The sequence below is a fragment of the Pelodiscus sinensis genome, chromosome 5, assembly GCF_049634645.1.
Source record: "Pelodiscus sinensis isolate JC-2024 chromosome 5, ASM4963464v1, whole genome shotgun sequence".
Classification (NCBI taxonomy): domain Eukaryota; kingdom Metazoa; phylum Chordata; order Testudines; family Trionychidae; genus Pelodiscus; species Pelodiscus sinensis.
The window spans coordinates 33,735,175-33,757,743 of NC_134715.1; the positions used below are offsets into that span (position 1 = coordinate 33,735,175).

Consider the following 22,569-nt stretch of genomic DNA (forward strand, 5'->3'; position numbering starts at 1 on the left):
TCATCTTTAGGATCATGTTCCCATTATGTGCCTGGTTTTTAGCACAACCATAAAGTTCCTCCACTCTTATCTGATTCGGGCAAGTCTTTCAGTGGTTCCCCAGCTGTGCCCTGGGTTTTTCAGCTCCACTACCACTGCTCTTCATCATGATGTTTTCAGGCAGCATCATTTTCACTTGCCTTCAGGTGTCTATCTTATTGCTACTCTGGTAATGGAATTAATTTCCATCCCGAGCACATAACCAGTCGACCTCCTGGCAATGATGGTTCTAATATCTTCTTGGCTGCACTGCATGAATAGATTGAGGTTTGAGATTGTCCTGGGCTGTACAGAGACATTTTCTGAGGCAGATTGTATGGGATGAACACAGTTTGGACATGTACTTTCTCATGTTCCAGCCATTCTGCACTATAAAATAATGTCAAAAGTTCACAACTCAGATAAATCTTCAGTTGGCTTCTGGTGTTATAAACTGATGTTTTCCAGACTCTGTTTAAGTGTCTGAAGGTGTTTCTGGCTTTCTTCATTTTAGAACATAAAAACAGCCGTACTGGATCAGACCAAAGGTCCTTCTAGCCCAGTAGCCTGTCTGCCAACAGTGGCCAGCACCAGGTGCCCCAGAGAGGGTGGACTGAAGACAATGATCAAGCGATTTGTCTCCTGCCATCTCTCTCCAGCCTCTGACAAACAGAGGCCAAGGACACCATTTTATCCCCTGGCTAATAGGCTTTTTGTTCTGGATACCCTGGCTTGTTCCACCATCCTGATTGATGGTCCTGCCAAAGTATGTGAATGTATCTAGGGGCCATGATATCTGTCTTATTGTAGCTGATTTTCAGTCCAATTTGCTGGCTGAATTTATGGAGTCATGTTTTTTTTCTTGTATATTAGTCCAGATTGTACTCTAGTCAGAGACATGTTATCAGATACGAACCAACCCACTGAGAGCCATGCATTTTATGACCCACACTATAATTACAACAAACTGATTATTGGAATATATCCAAAACTACTAAAAGGCCAGCTGGTGCAAAATTAAGCCAGCCTGACAACAAAGGCTGGGCAGGAGAAGAAAATTGAAAATCATGTGGACTATGAGTTCTAAAGCAGGAAGTTAGAATTCCTAGGGTGGGGCATAAATTGTCTGTGGGGGACGGGGTGCATTACTAGCATCTCCCCATATTGCTAATGGGAATTGGCTCTGACTCAGACCTGGCTAGATGGGAAGAGGATCCCAGTTCAGAAAGATAAGCTGTTCAGATACCACCAGAGATGAGCATATTACAAAAAACATATATCAATAATCTTTCTCCTCTTGCATCTCAGGCTGACCTTTGTATCTTGTGATTAAAAATTACAGTGCCTTATCTAGCATTTTATAGTGGGATCGCTAAGATATATTACTTATCCTACTATGTACCCGCCACATTTTCTGCAGTGAAAGTCATCATTTATATTACAAAGTCTGGAAAATGTTTGACTCTTGCAGCAGAATATTTTCTTTACTGCTAAACATCTACTTTTCTTTTGTTTGTTTCTATCTGCACTTTCTAAAAGATCCTGGTCAAAATGAACAATGTTTGCAATAGCAAGGGAAACGGTATCTGCTGATGGTGTCAGAGTTCACAGCCCACAGCTTTATAAATCACTTGCTGGTCTCCAAATACCTCTCGGATTATATATGAAAACGCATGTGCTCTGATTTAATAAAGACATATACTCCTTTAATACTACTATAAATACATGATATTAAAAGTTGGCTATATCACAAATTTGATAGCCACATATTGAACATTGTCATCATTTGAACAGAATAAAAAGCCCCTCTGTTGTCTGTCTCCACATATGTACTATTTGACGCTTTCCCTATCATGAAAATTGGCGGGGGAAGGTGTGTGGTCTTTTTAAAAGAGATATGTGGACAATTTCTATTGATGCAATTGCCATTTTATAGAGCAGTGGTTGAAATTAAATCTAAGATTACTTCTCATTCTCTCCCTGCTCTGTAATCTGGTATGTCATTCTTTTGATGACTGCAGATGTAAAGGGAATTAGACAAGAGTGGATTTTACTTTAGATACATATTTTGTGATTGTATAAGTCTCCTTCTCTAAAACTATTCAAAAATGCTTTCTTTACAAGGGTAAGCAATCTAAACACTTTGAATTACTTGCATTTAGTACTTCTTCCTTGTGCTTACATCTATGCTGTTTTCAGATTTTATATATAGTGCAGGAATGCACGTTAAGCCTATGAGATGATTGTATCCCAAGATAAGAACTAACCTGGATATTTCAATTGTTATAGTTTTCAAACTGTCAGATGCTGGGGTGCAATTCACACTAGTGAGAGATTGTCAGGACTTACATTATAACATTTATTGCCCCCAAATGATTCCATGCTGTGGCTTCCTGCCTGGAGCACACAGTTAGCATGAACTCCATGTTCTCTATACTATTCAGCTGTGATTCAACCACTTGGAGTCCAACTGAATGCCAGCAGTTATCACACATACTTTGCCAGACTTAGTAAATGTTAGCAGAAACTCCAACACATCCCCAGTCCTAAACCATGTTCTTGGCATTGTCCAGCCTTTTGTTGGCAACATTCAGGCTACGTCTACACTGGCCCCTTTTTCGGAAGGGGCATGCTAATTTTGAAAGTGGGAATAGGGAAATCCGCGGGGGGATTTAAATATCCCCCGCGGATTTAAATAAACATGTCCGCCGCTTTTTTTCCGGCTTGGGGAAAAGCCGGAAAAAAGCGTCTAGACTGGCCTGATCCTCCGGAATAAAGCCCTATTCCGGAGAATCTCTTATTCCTATTCAAAGTAGGAATAAGAGATCCTCCGGAATAGGGCTTTATTCCGGAGGATCAGGCCAGTCTAGACGCTTTTTTTCCGGCTTTTCCCCAAGCCGGAAAAAAAGCGGCGGACATGTTTATTTAAATCCGTGGGGGATATTTAAATCCCCCGCGGATTTCCCTATTCCCACTTTCAAAATTAGCATGCCCCTTCTGAAAAAGGGGCCAGTGTAGATGTAGCCTCAGAGAAATAAGGTCCATCTTCTCTTCTAAAGAGGCAAAATGCACAATGTATGTGTGACAGGGTGTTCGCATTGCACTGGCCCTTTAAGGGCAAACCCCAGCCCTGAGCAGGGCCTGGGAGTTTAGCCCCAGCTGAGGCTGTATTAGGTGGTTAGGGCCCAGCTGGGTGCTATATAAAAGCATGGGCAGCTGCTCCCAGGAAGGGCAGTGAGAGCCTGGCTGCTGAGGGGAGTAGGAGGCTCCTGGGAGCTAGGGCAAGGCCGGGGAGTCAAGGCTGGGTTAGCGGAGCTCTGGCCAAGCAAACCCCCAGACTGCAGGGCCTGACTAACGGCCTGCTGGAGAAACAACAACCCCTGGAAGGGGGGCTCAGAGACTGACTTGGGCACTGCTGGAGGGCAGTGTGTTTGAAGAGGACGATGCGGCCTGGAAGGAAGAGGGGAAACACCACCTGAAGGAAGGTACCCTGCCAGCAGAAGGAGCTGATTCTGGAGACAGATGGCAGACCCCTGCTATGGTGGTGAGTGAACCCCTCACAGAATTACTTTAACTGAAGTTAATACACACACACACCCATTGCTGGTTTAGATGAAAAGTAAAAAGTTTATTAACAAAAGAGGAAAGGATTTTCAGTGAGGTCACATACAAGAGATAAAAGGCAAAAGTGGTTACAGACAAAATTAAAACCTGCTTTCTCGTGACTAAAGCTTTACCTAGCAAGTGCCTAAAAGTGGAGATTTTGGTCTTGGTTCAAAATGGGCTCTCCTCATTCTTCCTAGCCATAACTGCCTTTCCTTCAATCATGACATTCCACAAGGTGCTGGCTTCTCTTTGTAGGTAAAAAATTATTGTATGAGCAAGTTTCTACCCTATAGTCAGTTCCCAGAGACATCACTTCCCTCCATACCCACAAACTTGTTTGAAGGACCCATATTACCTTGCAACCACTCTTACTCCTGGTGTCTGTCAAGTAATGTATAATTGAGGGGTTCTCTACTCCTCCTTCAATTGCACAATAAGTATATATTTCAAAGTCCGTTGACCTTGTTTCAAGAGGTAGGAATGCTTCCTGGAGTGTCTTCACTATCATCAGAAATTAATTTGGTTATCTTCCCCCATTTATTGTCCCAGTGGCTTTGTTTACCTTGTATAGAAATCATCTCTGCCTGTTGACCAGGACAGAGCACACAAACAAATTACTGACTCCTCAATTATCCCTTTAGTTTTTCTTGGTTCTCTTTACTGCATTATTTACAATCTCCCAATCATGCTCAACCCCACTTTTTTGTTTTCAAGACATAGTCATACCTGTTTTCTATTTTGTTCCAAAAGAGACATTGAACATAAGTCCATCACATCACAGAGATATTAATATAGACATTTTATAATGGTATCAATCACAAGTCATTAGTTTTCCAATAACATACTACAGGGAACCTTTTTGGTACAGTTCATGACACCAATGATTAAGGGTACACTGCCTGAGCTGGCTGATACTCACTGATGGATACAAGAGACCCCTTTGGCCTCTGGCCTTGGGATGCTGCTAGGGTCTCGTGCTGTCACTTAACAGATTTAGACAGATTGCAGTTGAGTCCAATGAAAATTTGATGTACAGGTATTGATGACCTTAAAATCTGAGAATGTGTAAACTCTGTCCGGGGCTAGATTTCCCATGTAGACATAGCTCAAAATTTACTGCTCCAGGGTCCTGTTAGGAGGTGGGTTAGCGTAGTGCTGGGGAGAGGGGCACTGGGCAGCAGTGTGCCTAAAAGTGGAGATTTTCCCACGGCAGTTAGACACCCAGAGCAGCAGAGATACCCCAGAGCTCATGGCTGGGAGAGGGAGGAGGCCTCTGGGCACTTGTGCCTACAGGCACTCAAATTTAAGTCCAAACCTGTATCAGTATTGAGTAATTTTAAAATCAAATGCCCCATTAAACAAAGCTATTAAACATGTGCTTAAGCACAGGCTTATAATCTAAGTACATTTAAAATTTAAGCATTTTACTGAATAGGTGCCAATGTCACCTTTGTCAGTGATTGAGTAAAAAGCTGCTTGAGGCGGTCATTATTAATGTTAAAATGTTAACTTCATGGAAGAGATGGGTTACAGTAAGAAAGACTTAAGGCACATGTTGGGCTGGACTTAATTACAGCCCAATTCTTTGTACCACTAAGGATTCAAAGAGTTAGGGAATATGATTTTTAATGATGGAAGTTCTTGATTTTATTTATTCAGCTTAACAAAGAGGTGGTTAGAGATAGACGTGATGACAGTCCATTGTCTTCAGTTTGTCAGATTTTTTCTTTTGTTCCCCTTCGTATTTTTTTCCTTTTTAGACTATAAGCTGATGGATGGTAATGGAGGGTACAGTCCTTACTCCATACATCACCAGATGCAATGGGGTCTGAACCTGACAAGGCCTTTGGGTAATTCCGGAAATCAAATAATACATAGTAAGTTTTTAAAATTCTCCATTTTCTGGGCCATAAGGCTTGTTAATTCAACACAGCTGTAGAAATTGAAATAACTGGCATGTGGGGACAGGCTGAAATTTAGCCTTTTCAAGCAGAATATATTTATTTATTTAGCACTGACATATTGTCTCATCAACACATCTATGCTCTTCTATTTTTGAAATGTTTCACTTAGCACTTGGTGAATGTTTTAAACTAGATATTTTTTCCCAAAAGAGTTATTTTATAGAGACAGGTTGTTCCTTGTACAATGCTTTCTATATTCAGGCAAACACAGTTTCTCTTCATAAAATATGTCTGACTAAAAATTTTACCTTTTACTTTGTACTTGGACCTCAGGTTCAGTGATTGCTGTATATTTTAACCATTTACAGGTCTTTTTAAAAGCCTTTTCTCTGCTTCCTTCTAAGAAGCATTTAATACTAGATCAGATAACATGAAGGCCTTGCTGAGCTAGTAAACTCAGACCTTTGCTTTTGTATCTGCATAGGGATCTCACAAAATCCTATGCTTTACCATCTTTGGGTACATCTAGACTGCAGAGTTTTTCCAGGATACCAGAGGTTAGCTATCCTGGAAATTCTTCGGAAGAGCAGATGTGTTCATTTGGCACCCCTGTAAACCTCATTTTATGAGGAAGAAGGGATGTTCTGAAAGGGGGGGGTTCCCCCCTAATATTTGGCCCAGTGTAGATGAGCCAAATATTGGAAAAGCCTCTTCTTAAAAATGAAGTGGAAAAAGATACACAAATTGCGGTTCATCTTTTTCTGGAAGAACTGTGTAGTCTAGACATATTTCTAAAATATCCGTATCTCCCAGTGCCGCCTTCTTGATATGAGGCCAGAATGGAAAAGCAGCTATGCTTAGGCTCCCGTGAGAATTGTCTCAGCATCATCTTGGCAAGCTCATTATGCTGAAACCCTGCAATTGGTCCTGTTAGATCAATAGTGTTGGATCATGGCTTCATGGGGCCTGTGCCTTGACATCATCACAGCGAGCTCTGTTCAGTCACCACATGGTTCTATGGACACATTCAGCTAGTGATTATTATTTTTTCCTCCTGATTGAATTCCCTATTGCAGCAGCAAGTCTACCACTCACGAGTATGCCTTAACACACTTTCTCAGTATGATAATAGTTTGCTGCTTCTTTTTCTCAGAAAGTCAGTTCTAGCTAAAGTAGCCTCTCTCTCTCTCTCTCTCTCTCTCTCTCTCTCTCTCTCTCTCTCTCTGAAACTTTGGCTGCATTAATGGGAAGGCTGAAAAATGCTGGTTTGGGGTTCTTGGAGCCATAAACGGCTACTACCAACAGTATATACCTGTCAATTTCTCTCCAAAAATAATGAACAGTCTAGCAGCACCTGAAAAACCACAAAACATGTAGATGGTATCATGAGCTTTTGTGGGTACAACCCTCTTCAGAAAACTGGAATATTAACAGTCCAAATCCAAGAGTAAATAAGGGTATATCTACACTACCACCCTAGTTCGAACTAGGGTGGTAATGTAGGCAACCGGAGTTGCAAATGAAGCCCAGGATTTGAATTTCCCGGGCTTCATTTGCATATTGCCGGGCGCTGCCACTTTTAAATGTCCACTAGTGCGGACTCCGTGCCCCGCAGCTACACGCGGCACGGACTAGGTAGTTCGGATTAGGCTTCCTATTCCAAACTACCGTTACTCCTCGTTCCATGAGGAGTAACGGTAGTTTGGAATAGGAAGCCTAATCCGAACTACCTAGTCCATGCCCCGCGGCTACACGTGGCACGGAGTCCGCACTAGTGGACATTTAAAAGTGGCGGCGCCCGACAATATGCAAATGAAGCCCAGGAAATTCAAATCCCGGGCTTCATTTGCAACTCCGGTTGCCTACATTACCACCCTAGTTTGAACTACACCCTAAGGGAAGTGGGTGGGGGCAAAAGAGGGGAAAAAAGTGAATTAGATTGTTCAAGTTACAAGAATTTCTTTCCAGTCAGAGATAGCAAATAGGATATTGCTATATTCTGCAATATACTCAGTATCTTCTACTCAAATCTGCTCTTGATCTTTTAACTTCATAATTAAAACTGAGGATTTTATTCTGTGATGGTTGTGCTGAATACAGCTGATGAAAAATATCCAAATTTAGAATTTTAATTTTAAATAAAATGACTGAGGAAAGTGATTATTTTCTGATGCAGTTATGTGTTGTATCAATTCAAATACTATGACTTTTTATATATTAGATGCTAAGTATATTTTACTTGTGTATTTATACAGTTTAGTGGTCAGTAAAGTGGTCAGTAATTATGAATACTCAGTTATATCAATAATTAATTACTTAATTGAGTAACAGCTAAAAAGCTTGAACCATGAGAGTCCGTGCGGAAACAGTTTCAGCTATTAGCAATGAAAGAAGATGATCAATATATTTATTACAATATAGTAATAAATACTTTAAATTTCGTATAACAATTCAATATTCTTGATCTTAGACTCTAAACCAAGAAAAAAAATCCCCTGAAACAGAAGCCTAAACTTCAGAGAAATCTTTATATAAGAGAACCTATACTCGTCCTATGGTAAAGTGTAAATCTCCAAAGGGATAAGGAATTAGACAAACATGAATTAACAGCTGATAATAAAAATTAAAGATTTTTTTCCTCTGGATTCTTGGACAAACTTTTGGATAAAATGATGTGCAGACTTCTGCATTCAGCCATTTTTAGAATCTTGTTTTTTCTTGTGCCATTTTATTAATCATAAGGCCAATGAAACAAGAAAAGATCTTACTGGTAGACAAATTAATTTTCAGAATATGCAGACATATTAGTTTATTTAACTGGGAGATTCTTAAAAACATCCCTCAAAGCCAGTGGAGGACTTCTGGTCCCAAATTTATGATGTACAAAGTGGGTAAAACAGGTGGTGCTTTCCAGATAACAGTGTTTTCCAGGATACACAAGTAATCCTCACAGCACAGTAATCAAGAGACAATGCTGAACAATTGAGAGTGGGCAGGGTTTAAAAAATTGTTGTTGATTGAAAATATGTTAGAGAATGTTTGTAAAATACCCTCAATTCTTCATTAGAGAAAACAATCACATGCAGCATCTTTGTCCCTAATAGATCCATGAGCCAATCTGGAAAACTAGACTTGGAAATCTAAGGAATGTCAACATAAAATAAATTCACAATCTTTTTTTTAAAAAAAGCTACAAAGCTAAGTTTCAAAAATCCTTCTACAGGTCACTTTTAAGGATATTGTGAAGAATGCTAAGACTGGTGCCTATATCTTAGACGTATTGTTTTTATCCACAGGATTATATAGGCTGATCAGCAGGCTGTTGGAGCAGCTATACAGTACAGATGTATCAAGTTGATGTTGAATGCATCATGCTTGGAATATACTATATGATACTTTGTAGAATCGTAAAGTAGAATTCTTTATCTCCATTTGTGGTTCATAGTCCATGGTGTTGAATAATTAGTTGTTCAAACCTGGAAAATTCTTTTCCTTACAGGAATTTATGAACTCAGTGATCAACTAGCATTCACATTATCTCATGTAAAGTAAAATGTATTTTTTCACATTTGTTCACTGGTTTGCTTCCAGAAATTAATTACCAGGACTCTTTCTCATGAATCTTCAGTACATATTTAAATGTTCTATAGATTTTCAATCCCTGGAAATCATTCTAAGGAGAGGAGAATCCTTTCTCTGATATTCTGTAATCAGCCTTGTCAAACAGTGTATTTTTATTTTTGTTTAAAATATTACCTCACTAAAAATTAAAAGCTCTATTTATACGCAACAGCGTGACGCTGCCTGATTATTGTAATTGAAATTATCTAGAGGACTAGTGAGCATTCAGGATAGAATCTTCCACACAGACTAATGATTTCTTTAAGACTTCTAATTTTCTTTGAGATTTCCAATTAAAGGATGACAGACTAATATTTTACCTGCTTTTCTTTATTTCCCAAGTTCAGTAATATGTTCCAGGTCAGCCATTACAAACTTCACTTTCATTACATACCTTCACTTTACAGGTATCAGAATCCCCTGATTTCAATGGCTATGCTTACACACCCATCCAAAAATCATGACAGCTTATAATTTGAGGCCTATCAGAGTCTGTACCTATCCCTTCATTGCCCCATAGGCTACTGATCTGTTGGTTCCCATTGCTGATCTACCAGTGATCTTAGTCTTCACAATCCATGTATTACAAATTAATAAGTACAGTACAATCTCCTTGTGCTCCCCCGTTCATTTGTTTCCATCTCTTGTCTTATGATCTAAGCTCTTTGGGTCTGAGGGCACTTTTTCCTCTGTTCGGTGCCCATTACAATAGAATGCTAGGCCGTGAATGAGGCTCTCTCACATTGAGCATATTACAAATAGCAACTAACAATATCAAATGTTAGCACTTTTCCTAAACAGAACATATACAGCATGTTTGTGTATACACAAATATAATTGTATCGATGACTAAGGTGTGCTAGGCACATCCAATCAGAAGAAAAATAATAGTGACCCCTGCTCAAAGTGCTTAAAAACCAAAATTAGATATGTCTTAATGAACAATTAAGAGTTTGAATGGGATGGTGAAAGCAAAACAAGATCAATCAAATGCTCTTTTGAATTTGTTAGGATCAAACAGATTACATAGTTACATTGGGGACACTCTTGTGTGGTGTAATAAATTACCTGTTTTCATAGCTGGCTAATTACATGTAAAAGGGGCAGAGCTGTGGGCCATAACATTTGTTTAAATAAATTAATATTATGTTGGTAATTCCAAAGGAAAATTTATGTTAATCTTTGAAAGCCTTAATGACAGTCTTTCTACTTAAAACTAGAGCAATGTATATGTAGCAAAATTGAAATGGAGACTTTTCCTTATGTTTTGGGGGCCACTCAAACCAGTAAGAGGTTCTGTTACCACCTGACTGTAACCTTAGGATGCCTTTATGATATGCAGCTTTGGTTCAGATTGCTAACACTAGTAGCCAGCTCCCAACCACAGTTATTCCTTGTAGGATAATACCAATAGTCTTTCCAGACCAGAGTTCCACCAGTTCCATCCTCTCTGAGTTCTTACGTATGAGATATTTGAACTACAGGCAGTCCCCGGGTTATGTACAAGATAGGGACTGTAGGTTTGTTCTTAAGTTGAATTTGTATGTAAGTCGGAACTGGTACATATTGTAGGGGAAACTCTAGCCAAACATTTCTCCAGAGCTCAGTTTTATTCTCCCACACCTCACTTCCCTCAGTCCTTTATTCTCAAGCTGAGGTGTCTGCTGAGAAGCCGCTCTGCATCTCCCTGGTCTGCTGGGGGGGGCGCTAGCTTCGGGTCTCCCTGGTGTGCTGGGGGGAAGCAGCTAGTGCAGAGTTGCCTCACCCCGTTTGTAAGTAGGGATCTGATGTAAGTCGGATCCATGTAACCCGGAGACTGCCTGTACTCCCGTCATTCATCATGCCCAAAATTCTCCAGAAGCCTGATTTTTACCCAAAGAGGATAATTCCTCAACAAAACATGAGTTTGAAGGTAAGATTATAAGGGAGAGCAGTCCGATTCAAGTTATAGAAATAAACAGGAAGGCAACTTCAGGCTTCACTCTTCCACATTTTAGATAAGAACCTTTTCTACTATCTATTACCTGTTCCTGTGAATATGTTCCAAGTTTAGCCCAAGTCATAAGGAAGATCTAGCTTGTCACAGACAGCACCCGAAATGACTGTCCCTAAGTTTATTGGGGAAGACCTTGGTTTCAAGCCTTATTTTCAAAAAGGCTTTTTCTTCACCACCCCTCTTCTTTACATGGTTCAGGGTGGGAAAATTCTATGTAGAATGAATCTTCCTGTAACTTTGTGCCCCATCGTTTGCCTTTTCCTAGGTTCCTGAAACTAATATGATCTGACTGGGGAGCCAGCTTCTCCCTGCCTGACTGCACCATACATTCTGAGCACAGTTTTCTATATTCAGCAGTACACAAATCCATAGCCACATTCTGTGTAATCTCATGACCATTAAGTATAGAACATTGTGAGTTTTCATAAGAGACTTTATCAAATGTATCTTATAGCACAATATTGTATACAATTAGTTGACTTGACTGCTTATTCTTTGGGGTTCTCTCCCTATTCTCCTTTAGGGGTTTCTGGACCTGATTATCACAACCTACTTCACTCTAGTTTGATAGAAATGCAGTTTCAAATCAATAAAGCTGTGGTGGATGTAAGGATTATATTTGTTCACACTATCTAGAGGTCAATGAAAGTTTAAATGCAGCTTTTCATAATTTAAATCTGGGATGCTCGTGTTCTTTCATATGATTCAAACCACAGTCTATCTTCAGGTGGTGTTATGTGTGTAACAGTGTATTTCATATTCATTATGAAAATAGGCATAGTCATATTTATATGACTAACTCAATATGCTTTATGCAAAATATTGCATGTAATCTATCATTGGAAAGCTTGTAATCCCCTGAAAATATATATATATATATATATATATATATATATATATATATATATATATATATATATTCTATTTATATTCATGTACTATTTTTATCTGAAATTGATAATAAATCTAGTCAATATTCTAAATATGTTCATATTGGGAAAAGCCTATTATCAGTCTAACAGAAAAACACAGAGGCCAGATAGTGGTAATAGCTCACTAATTAGAAACCATTGAGTGGGGGAGAACTGTCTCCTTGCAGATGTACTAAAAAGACATGTGTCTATATCACCTGATGCTGGACTTCATCTTAAATATTGTACTTTTCCACAGGAGTGGGGGGGAGAATGGGACAGGCTCCCACCCAATGTTCCCTCTAATCTTATTCATCCATGTGCAGAATATATTGTTGGTGAACTAAGGCATGTGTGAATGTGCACCACCAGTAGAAACAAAAACCCTAACTGTGGGTGCTCTGCTAATCAGCTGGGCAGCATAGGAATCTCTGCTAAGCTTTGTGTCATCCACACACTTACTGAGGATGCAATCCATCCCTTCACTCAGGTCATTGATAGAACATTGAACAAAACCAGCCCAATAACTGATCCTTGGGGCATTCCACTTGAAACCAACCACTATCGAGACATTGATCTCACTGAGCTCAATAATCTAGCCAGCTTTTTATCCACCATACTGTCCATTTATCCAAACCAAATTTCCTTAACTTGCTGGCATGATTTATGTGGGAGACCATATTAAAAGCTTTGCTAAAGTCAAGTGACCTCTACTGACTTCCCCATGTTCAGAGCCATTTACCTCATCATAGAAGGCAATCGGGTTGGCCAGGCATAACTTGCCCTTGGTGAATGCATGTTGATTATTCCTGATCACTTTCCTCTCTTCCAAGTGCTCCAAAATGGATTCCTTGAGGATCCCTTCCATGATTTTTCTGGGGAATGAGGTGAGGCTGACTAGGCTACAGTTCCCTGGATTGTCCTTCTTTCCTATTTTAAAGATGGGCACTACATTTGCCTTTTTCCAATCATCAGGAACCTCCCACAATCTCCACAAGTTTTCAAAGATACTGCAATGACATCTGTCAACACCCTCAGTACCCTTGGATGCATTATATCTGCACCTATGGATATGTGCATGTCTAACTTTTCTAAATAGTTCTTAACCTGTTCTTTCTCCAACCAGGGCTGCCCACTTCCTTCCCATACTGTGCTGCCTAGTGCAATAGTTTGGGAGCTGACCTTGCCTGTGAAGACAGAGGCAAAAAAAGCATTGAGTACATCATCTGCCACTAGATTACCTCCCTCATCCACACCACCTCTGATCACCTTCTCATTGCTAACATGTCTGTTACTACTTGTTACTTTTCATATCCCTTGCTAGCTGCAGTTCCCATTGCACTTTAGCCTTCCTGATCACGCCCCTGCATTCTCGAGCAATGTATTTATAGTGCTCCTTAGTCATCTCTCCAAGTTTCCACTTCTGTAAGCTTGCTTTTTGTGTTTAAGCTTGCCAAGGATTTCACTGCTAAGCCAAGCTGGATGCCTACCATATTAGCTTTTCTTTACTGCGTATTAGGATGGTTTGTTCCAGTTCATTCAATAAGTCATTTTTAAAATATTGCCAGCTCTCCGGGAGTCCTCTTCCCTTCATGTTAGTATCCCAAGGGATCCTGCCATCAGTTCTCTGAGGGAGTCACCATCTGCTTTTCTGAAGTCCAGGGTGTGTATTTTGCTGTTCTCCTTTCTTCCTTTCATCAGGATCCTGAAATTGAGCATCTCATGGTCGCTGCTTCCCAGATTGCCACCCACATATACTTCCCCTACTAATTCCTCCCTGTTTGTGAACAGCAGGTCAAGCTGTGCATGGCCCTTGGTTGGTTCCTTTGGCAATTGTACCAGGAAGTTATCCCCAGCATTCCCCAAAAATTTCCTGGATTGTCTCTGTACTGCTATATTGGTCTCCCAACAAATGTCAGGGTGATTAAAGTCCCCCATGAGAACCTATGGTCTAGAAGTTTCTATTAGTTGTATGAAGAAAGCCTTGTCTACTTCATCCACTTGATCTGGTGGTCTATAGAAGAAACCAACCACAACATCACCTCTGTTGCACCTGCCTCTAAGCTTAACCCAAAGACTCTCAACAGGCTTTTCTCCCTCTTTATACCTCAGGGCTTAGGTCACTTTCCCATGATGAACCTATTTAAAAGCCCTTCTCATTAAGTTTGCAAGCCTACCCGCAAAGATACTCTTCCCTCTTTCGTTAGGTGGATCCTATCTCTTCCTAGCAATCCTTGTGCCTGGGACAGCATCCCATGGTTGAAGGAAACCAAAGTTCCTTCTCCTACACCACCTGCACACCACACATTTACTACCAAAATTTGATGATCCCTACCCAGACCTCTTCTTTCAACAGGGAGGATGGACAAGAACACTACTTGTGCCTCAAGCTCCTTGATCCTTCCTCCCAGAGCTACATATCTGCAGTGACCCGCTCAAAGTCATTTTTGGCAGTATCATTAGTTCCTACATGGAAAAGTAGGAAGGGGTAGTGATCCAAAGGTTTGATCAGCTTGGAAGACTCTTGAATAACCTGAATTCTAGCTCCAGGTAAGCAGCACACTTCTCCAGATTCATGATCTGGATGGCAGATGGTTGACTCTGTCAGTCTTAAGAGGAAGTCCCCAGCCACCACTACCCATCATCTTCTCTTAGGGGTCTCTTAGTGGTCATAGAACCCCCATCCTTAGGACTATGCATCCCATGCCTTCTGGTCAATGGGATCATCTTCTGATCCCTTTCCTAAAAGGTCTCTGCCAAAGCATTCTCCAGAGCCTGAAAGTGGTTACTTACTTCTATCGATATTGGGAATACCTGACTAGTCTTTCTTCTCTTGGAGGTTACATGCTGCCAATTTTCTTCCTTGTTCTGTATTGCCCTACTGGTTCTTCAGCCTGCTGTGCCTACAGCATTACTTTCTGCCTTCCCTCCAGAAAGTCTTCATCTTCTCTGATGGAATGCAGGGTTGATACCTGGGCCTCTAGTCCTTTAAGCTTTTTCTTCCATTATGTACATTTCTTCCATACAATCTTCTCTTCATTTGGGCTTGTTTAGTCTGCAGAAGAGAAATGTGGGGGCACTTGACAGCAGCCTTTAACTACCTGAAGGGAGGTTCCAAAGAGGATGGAGAGAGGCTGTTCTCAGTAGTGATGGATGGCAGAATGAGGAGCAATGATCTCAAGCTGTAGTGGGGTAGGTATAGGTTGGATATTAGGAAAAAAACTCTTTCACTAGGAGGATGGTGAAGCACTGGAATGGGTTATCTTCAGAAATGGCAGAATTGCCATCCCTAGAAGTTTTTTAATTCCTGGCTTGATAAAGTCCTGGCTGGGATGATTTAGTTAGGATTGGACTCGATGACTTCCTGAGGTCTCTTCCAGCCCTATGATTCTATTATACTACACAAACTTATGACAAGCTTCAGAGGCAGCCATGTTAGTCTGTTTGAGCAAAACAATAAGACCAGTGACACCTTAAAAATATAACAAATGCTTATGCCATAATAAATGTGTGAGTTGCAATTCACTTCATCAGATGCACAAAGTGAGGGTATGTCTACACTCGCCCCCTTAATTGATCTAGGGAGGCAAATGAGGATGACCAAAATTGCAAATGAAGCGCAGGATTTAAATATCCCGCACTTATTTGTATGTTCCCAGCCGGTCGCCATTTTAGAAATTGACTAGCCCGAAGTAACGGTCTGCAATGAGGTTTACCAGCTAATTCGAGTTAGGGCTTTAATTTGGAATCCCATTTCACTGCCAGGTGTAGATTCGGGCAGAGAAACTGATAGTAGGGATATAAAGATTGAATCATCTTTGTTGTAACACTTCTATCAGGATGGTTGTCGATAAGAAGGTGAGACTATCTATAATAGAAAATTACTTTCTCCAATAAGAGAGCCATTCCCTGTTCTTCATACCCATTCTCTTGGTGTCAACTTTGCATATGAATTCCACTTCAGCAGTTTCAGTGTACGTCTACACTACAGCGTTATTTCAAAATAATCTATTTCGAAATAGTTAATTTGAAATAGCTTATTTCAAAGTAATGTGTCTACACATAAAATTAATTTCAAAATTGCGTTTTGTTATTTTGAAATAGCGTGTCCACACTGAGTGGTACCTGAATCACATTTAAGGCCAGCCGGAACAAGGTCCGGCAGGGCATCAGGTCAGGATTTACTCAGCTTCAGGCAGCAGCCACATAATCTGAAGCCTGTGCTTAAGGGGACCCTACTTCAGTGAGGGACAGCAAAGCATTTTGTCTCTGTGTACTCTGGTTGCCCTCATTTGGGACACCACAGCACTCTGAAACATGAAGCCAGAGCTGCCCCTGGGCACTCTGGTGCTTCTCTTGGATGTGTTGCTGCGAGACTGGCTGCGCTTTCTGCAGGCTGCCATCCAGGAGATTCATCGTGAGGCTGTCAGTATACAGGAGGCCCTGAGGGAGAGCTTCCACCCTGAGGAGCACCAACAGTCTCCCTGGTCTGCCCCACTGGGGGCTTGTGCCTCATTCCTCCCTCACATCCTTTGACTTACAATCCCCCCCCTTCCTGATGTCAAATAAAATACATGTTTTTTCATAAACACAAACTATCTTTATTTAACAAAACGGGGTGGGGGGGGGAATGAAACTCTGAGACTGGGGAAAGGAGGTGGGAGAGGGGAGCAGAGAGGGTAGGAGATGGGAGGGGGGAGCTGCAAGGGGGAAGCAAGGGGAAGAAGGGGGAGGGAAAGCTCAGAGCTCACAGGTGGGGGTCTTGCTGGACCAACTTGATTTTCATGCAAACCTGCTGCTGGGTCCTTTGGTGGCCAGGCTGGCAGCTATCCTGCCATAGACAGCCACATTTCTCCATCTCGTGCAGAGATCATGGACACTGGGGACATCCCCCCAAACCTGAATAAGGTCCAAGATCTCTGCCCTGGACCAGGAAGGCTCCTGCCTTCTCTGGGCCCTGGCAGGCTCCTGGGACCTGGCAGACTACCCCTGGGGAGCAGTGGAGGGCTGGCTGCCAGTGGCTTGCTGTCTCATGTTTTGGGGCCACTGGGTCAGGGACAGTGACTGCTGGCTCTGGGCTGGTAGGCTTGGAGCTGCCACAGGCACTATGGCCAGAGTCTACCCCTTTAAGGGCTCCGGGGAGAGGAGGAGGGAGAGGAGTGTTCTTGGTTGAGGCTGGAGTGGCAACTGGGGCACCCTGGGAAGGCTGGAGGCCCCCTATTTCGATATAAGTGTCTACACAGCACTTATTTTGAAATACAGGCAGTCCCCGACTTACGCGGATCCGACTTATGTCGGATCCGCACTTACGAACGGGGCTTTCTCGCCCCGGAGGTCGAGGTAGCACATTGGGGCTCTCTCGCCCTGGAGCTCGCAGGTAGCATTCGTAAGCTGCTCCGGTGCCCCTGGTCTGCTGGAGACCGTCTCCAGCAGACCAGGGGCACCGGGCGGGTTCCCGCGCTTCTGAGGCTTTGCCAGAGCAAAGCCTCAGAAGCGCGGGAACCGCTGCTGCTGCCACTTGAGACCCGGTGCCTGTGGTCTGCTGGGGACCGTTCCCAGCAGACCACAGGCACCGGGACCCAAGCGGCAGCAGCGGGAGGGTTCCCGCGCTTCTGAGGCTTTGCCAGAGCAAAGCCTCAGAAGCGCGGGAACCGCCGCTGCTGCCGCTTGAGACCCGGTGCCTGTGGTCTGCTGGGGACGGTCCCCAGCAGACCACAGGCACCGGGACTGAAGCCACAGCCGCGGGGGGGAGGCGCAGCACCCCGCTGCCGCTGCTGCTCTGCTCCCCGTGTCCCTGGTCTGCTGGGGGGGGCCGCGGATAGTGTGCCCCCTCCCCCAGAAGACCAGGCTTTTGTTTTGGACCCTGGAGCAGAGCAGCTGGGGCACTGCGGATTGGTCCTGTAGCACCCGCTCTGGGCACTACTGGACCAACCCGGCAGCACCCCAGCTGCTCTGCCCCAGGCATCCCCAAGTCAGCCGCTGCTGAAACTGACCAGCGCTGACTACAGGAAGCCCGAGGCAGAGTTGCTCTGCCCCAGGCTTCCTGGAATCAGCACTCATCAGTTTCAGCAGTAGCTGACTTGGGGAAGCTTGGGGTTCTTAAGTTGAATCTGTATGTAAGTCAGAACTGGCGGTCAGTTTCAGCAGCGGCTGAATCTGGACGCCAGTTCCGACTTACATACAGATTCAACTTAAGAACAAACCTACAGTCCCTATCTTGTACATAACCCGGGGACTGCCTGTAGCTATTTTGAATTTGGCATTATTCCTCTTGGAATGAGGTTTACCAAATTTGAAATAAGCATTCCACTATTTCGAATTAATTTCGAAATAGTGGCTTGGCTGTGTAGACACTAGGTAAGTCATTTCAAAATAAGGGCTGTTATTTCAAAATGACTTTCCTGTGTGGACATATCCTTACATTGCAGCCTGTTTTTGAAGAGTAGGGGTTTTTTGTTGTGTTTTTTTTTTACCTGAGGATGACAGCTTTGAGGCCTGAAACTATGTATCCAGGGAGATTAAAATGTTCAACCACTGGTTTTTTTTAATGTTACCCTTCTTGATATCTGAATAGCGTCCCTTTATTCTGTTGGGTAGAGATCTTCCGGTTTGTTCAAAGTACATGACGGAGGGGCATTGCTGGCAAATGAATTATGAGATATATGTGTTGGCCTGGTATAGACAAGTCTTTCTTCTGTTTGTTATTCAATTAAAATTACCGGTTAATCTTTAATTATTTGACTATTTCCTGTGTCCAGACTTCATAAGACACATTGAGTCAAACTAATTCTCCCCTACTGTTATCTCAAGAAAAATTCAGTCATCATAAACAATTACAGTGAAAATGAACTTATTTGTGTTCATAAAACAAAAATAATGGAGAAAATGCAACAATATTAGTATTAGGTTCAAGCGTAAAATATTCCGTTCATATTTCACAAAAGACCTAAATGAACACCTTGATTTTTATCAATGGAGAGATTCTGTGGTGAGAGCTACTTCACAAATGCTGAGAGATCAAGTTTGCATAAACTGATGCATTTCATATTATGAGTAGCTAGGTGAGCCCCAAACACTATCCCCCATTGATTAATCCTTACATGGCATTGGAGTGTAGGAGTGCTTAAATAAATCAAAAGGTGATTTTAATGAATTGGAAACTTCTGGGTACTAAATGTATCTGCCTCTGATCTGAATTGGAATTACCTGTCAAAAATTCATCCATCATTGCAAGCTCCAGACAAACTTTCTGACAGCAGATGCTTCAGAAAAGTGACTTCAGATGTGAAATATATCTACCTGTTAGTGTATAGCATACCCAGGAACAAAAAAGGATGTAGAAAACATTTTACACATAGTACTAATAACTTCTGATCTTATACACATCAGTACACCAGGTTTGTCTTATTTGTACAAACCAATTTGTACAAATGAATTTCTAACAAACCAATCACTGGCATTACTGTTTAGCTGGTATGTGTACCAATTAACACAATTTTTGTATATTTGGGAAAATTATAGTATTCCTAACAAACTTGAATGTAACAAATGCAACCTGTGCAGACTATTATTCCCAAACAAACAATTTCGTTAAGATGGGAGTAAGGCTGTGAGTTCATATCAGTAATTTAAGCTAAAATACATTACACGGATGTTGTAATTATCTTGTATCTTCCATACAAGTAGTAATCCCAAGAAGTTCACAGTTAAGGTCTATTGTAGACTAAACATACTAAGCCAGGGAAATACTTAGTGTTCGCTAGTAGGATACTGTAATGAGTCCTGATGTGTTGTCTGGACAATAGAAGAAATGCAGTGATCCATGACAGAAAGATGAAGTGGTTTGGGAATGTCATACAGAAATCAACAAACCAGACAAGTCTTTGATTGGATACCATTTGGAAGCCAGAAAAGGAGGCAGACAACACATCACATAAGAGAACCATTAAGAAAGATGTCACTCTCATGGATATGGACTACAATGTAGTATGAAGTGTGTCATTAAACACACAGAGGTGGAAAGGCTGGGTTGCCTTAAGCATCACAGGAAGCGAGAGCATCTTAACAAAACCAACTAGAAGTGTGAAGTTAAGATTATTTACCCTAACACAGCCTTGGAGAAACACCATACAATAAACATACCAATTAAACACCCCCCAAACTCTCAGCTATATTGTATCTATCCAGGAATGGTTTAGTGTTGTTAGGGTGCCCCAGTATGCTTAAAGCTAGATACATGCATACTTAGTTTCTTGAATCAGTCCTTTAATATGTAGAAAATACCATTTCTCCTTAATACTCTGTTACTGTAAAGGTACATTAAAAGCCTTAAGCAGTTTAAAGGGAAAAAAAAGAAGAAATTGAAATATGTGCCAGTGTTTTCTTACCATATGTTAGTATGAATTACTTAATGTTTCTCCTAAGAGAAGGTGTTGCAAGGAGGATTTAATTCTATTTCAAATGTATTGACAGGGACAGCTCTCCATTTTCTCGTTCACATCTGTCCACCACTTGATTTGTATTCTGATTCTTTTTGATGTGGTAGCAAGGGAATATAATGAAAGAATATCTCCTTGCAACTGGTGAAAAATAAGTGTCTTATGATGCTACTATCTCTCAGGTGGCATTTTAGTGTACTCTAGGAAAGTGACCTCTGAAGGTAAATTGGACATATTAAATGGTTGTTATTCCAGTAAACCAATATCCCAAAACTGTTCCTGTCAGCTACTGTATCAAAACCCTGCATTCTATTTGTCAATTTGAAGAGCAAAATCCATCAATCCATTAAATTTTCATTATGTCAGAAATTTACTTTTCACCATTTCCTGGTGTACACAGTACTTTAAAATCATATTTCTTTAAATGCTATTTTTAACATAATTGAAAGCAATTCACTTATAAAATAACTGCTGACAGATGGATCTATTTATATCTTAATGTGCCAAGCTTCTTATCTTGTCACCAATGTCTAGTATTTGAGAATGCATCTTTCATTTGTGTCTCAAAAAGTCTTAGGCTGATAGAATATATCAGGACCGTAAGAGTTTGACTTCCCACTCTGACTCCTAAACTGGCTGGGGCAAAAAATTGAAGAAAACATCTGACTGCCTTACATTGAACTTGATGAGGTCAATAGAAAGAGTCTCATTAACTTTAATTCTCAGAGGGGTAGCTGTGTTAGTCTGTATTTGCAAAAACAACAAAAAGTCCTGTGGCACCTTAAAGTCTAACAGATTTATTTGGGCATTAGCTTTTGTGAGTAAAAATTAGTTCTTCTCTACACATAAAAGCTTATACCCATTAAATCTGTTCATCTTTAAGGTGGCATGGGACTTATTAAATTCAATGAGAGTATAACTATATCCCTGAACACCTAAAATAAATATAGAGATGAGGCTGTTACAAGGTCCATGTAACAAAAGCTTGTAAGTAGCTTTCCTGGTAAGCAGGCTCTTCTCTGTTGGGCAAGAAAGCTCTAGTTCTACTTCCCTCTGAATGCCATCTTGGACTGAGCTTGGATCCTCCCTCTTAAGCAGCTTCCCTCACCAGGTTTGACAATGCAAGATGCAATAGATGGGGGCTGATTGCATCTAGACAAGCTCTTTGACTTTTTTTCCTAACTGAGGTAGAACATTCCCATACAGAAGTTCTAAAAATAATGTCATAATGTGATCCACTTTGATAGGGGGATTTTTTTGCTACTTCCTCCCACTCCCATTTATATTCTTGAGAGCCATTTCTCTTCTCCCTTTGTCAGAATATGAGATCTCTGGGGCAACATTTTCCATGTAATAATACTAACAGAGTATCAATGTATTTTAACTTTTTTTTTACATCATTTGTTTGTATTGTGGTAGGAGGTACAGACATGTAGTTCCCTTATTCAGCCAAATAAGGAGTGGTGAAAGACTGACAAATGACTATGCCAAGATTGAAGCTTCTAAAAGAGAGAAAGGACCAGACTCTTCCTTACATTAAAAAAGCTTCAAATTCAATATAATACAGGTTGTACCTCCCTTAACTGGGATTCCCTGGTTCAGCAACATCCCTGGTCTGGCATGGACCACAGATGTTCCTGGACCACAGAGCCCAGGAAGAGAGCGGTCTGGGGGTGGGGAAGGAGTGCTGTAAGGGGCACCGGTGACTCAGCCAGGAGCCCAGAGTGTGAATGTGTGTGAGGGGGGGACCAGACAGCATGGTGGAGAGTTCTGGCCCTAGTGGAGCTCCCTGACCCCAACGGCCAGAGGACACTAGCCTGGCCAAGTCCGACCTTTGGCCCCGTCCAGAGAGCTCTGAACCCAGCGGTAGCCAGGTCCCAAGGGTGCTGGACCAGCAAAGTCCAATCTATAGAAAGAAATACCAGTAAATATTAATTAAGTTCCAGTGAAAACCAAACGCATGTTGTTTTCTTAAAATTGAGAAAAATCCTTCTGTGGAACAAATTGAGGATGTTCAAAGTGCTTCAGTACTCATCAGTGAGGTATGCAAGAATGCATCCTTCACTTTTCTCCCA

At 41.5% G+C, this 22,569-nt stretch overlaps 1 long non-coding RNA gene across 1 annotated transcript; it reads left to right on the forward strand.

Annotated features, from left to right (window-relative positions):
* The first annotated feature begins 3,295 nt into the window (after positions 1-3,295).
* Positions 3,296-9,099, forward strand: LOC142829409 (uncharacterized). The gene is made up of 3 exons (XR_012903806.1): positions 3,296-3,562; positions 5,385-5,501; positions 8,825-9,099. It is a non-coding gene; the product is annotated as an uncharacterized LOC142829409 (long non-coding RNA).
* The last annotated feature ends 13,470 nt before the right edge of the window (positions 9,100-22,569 follow it).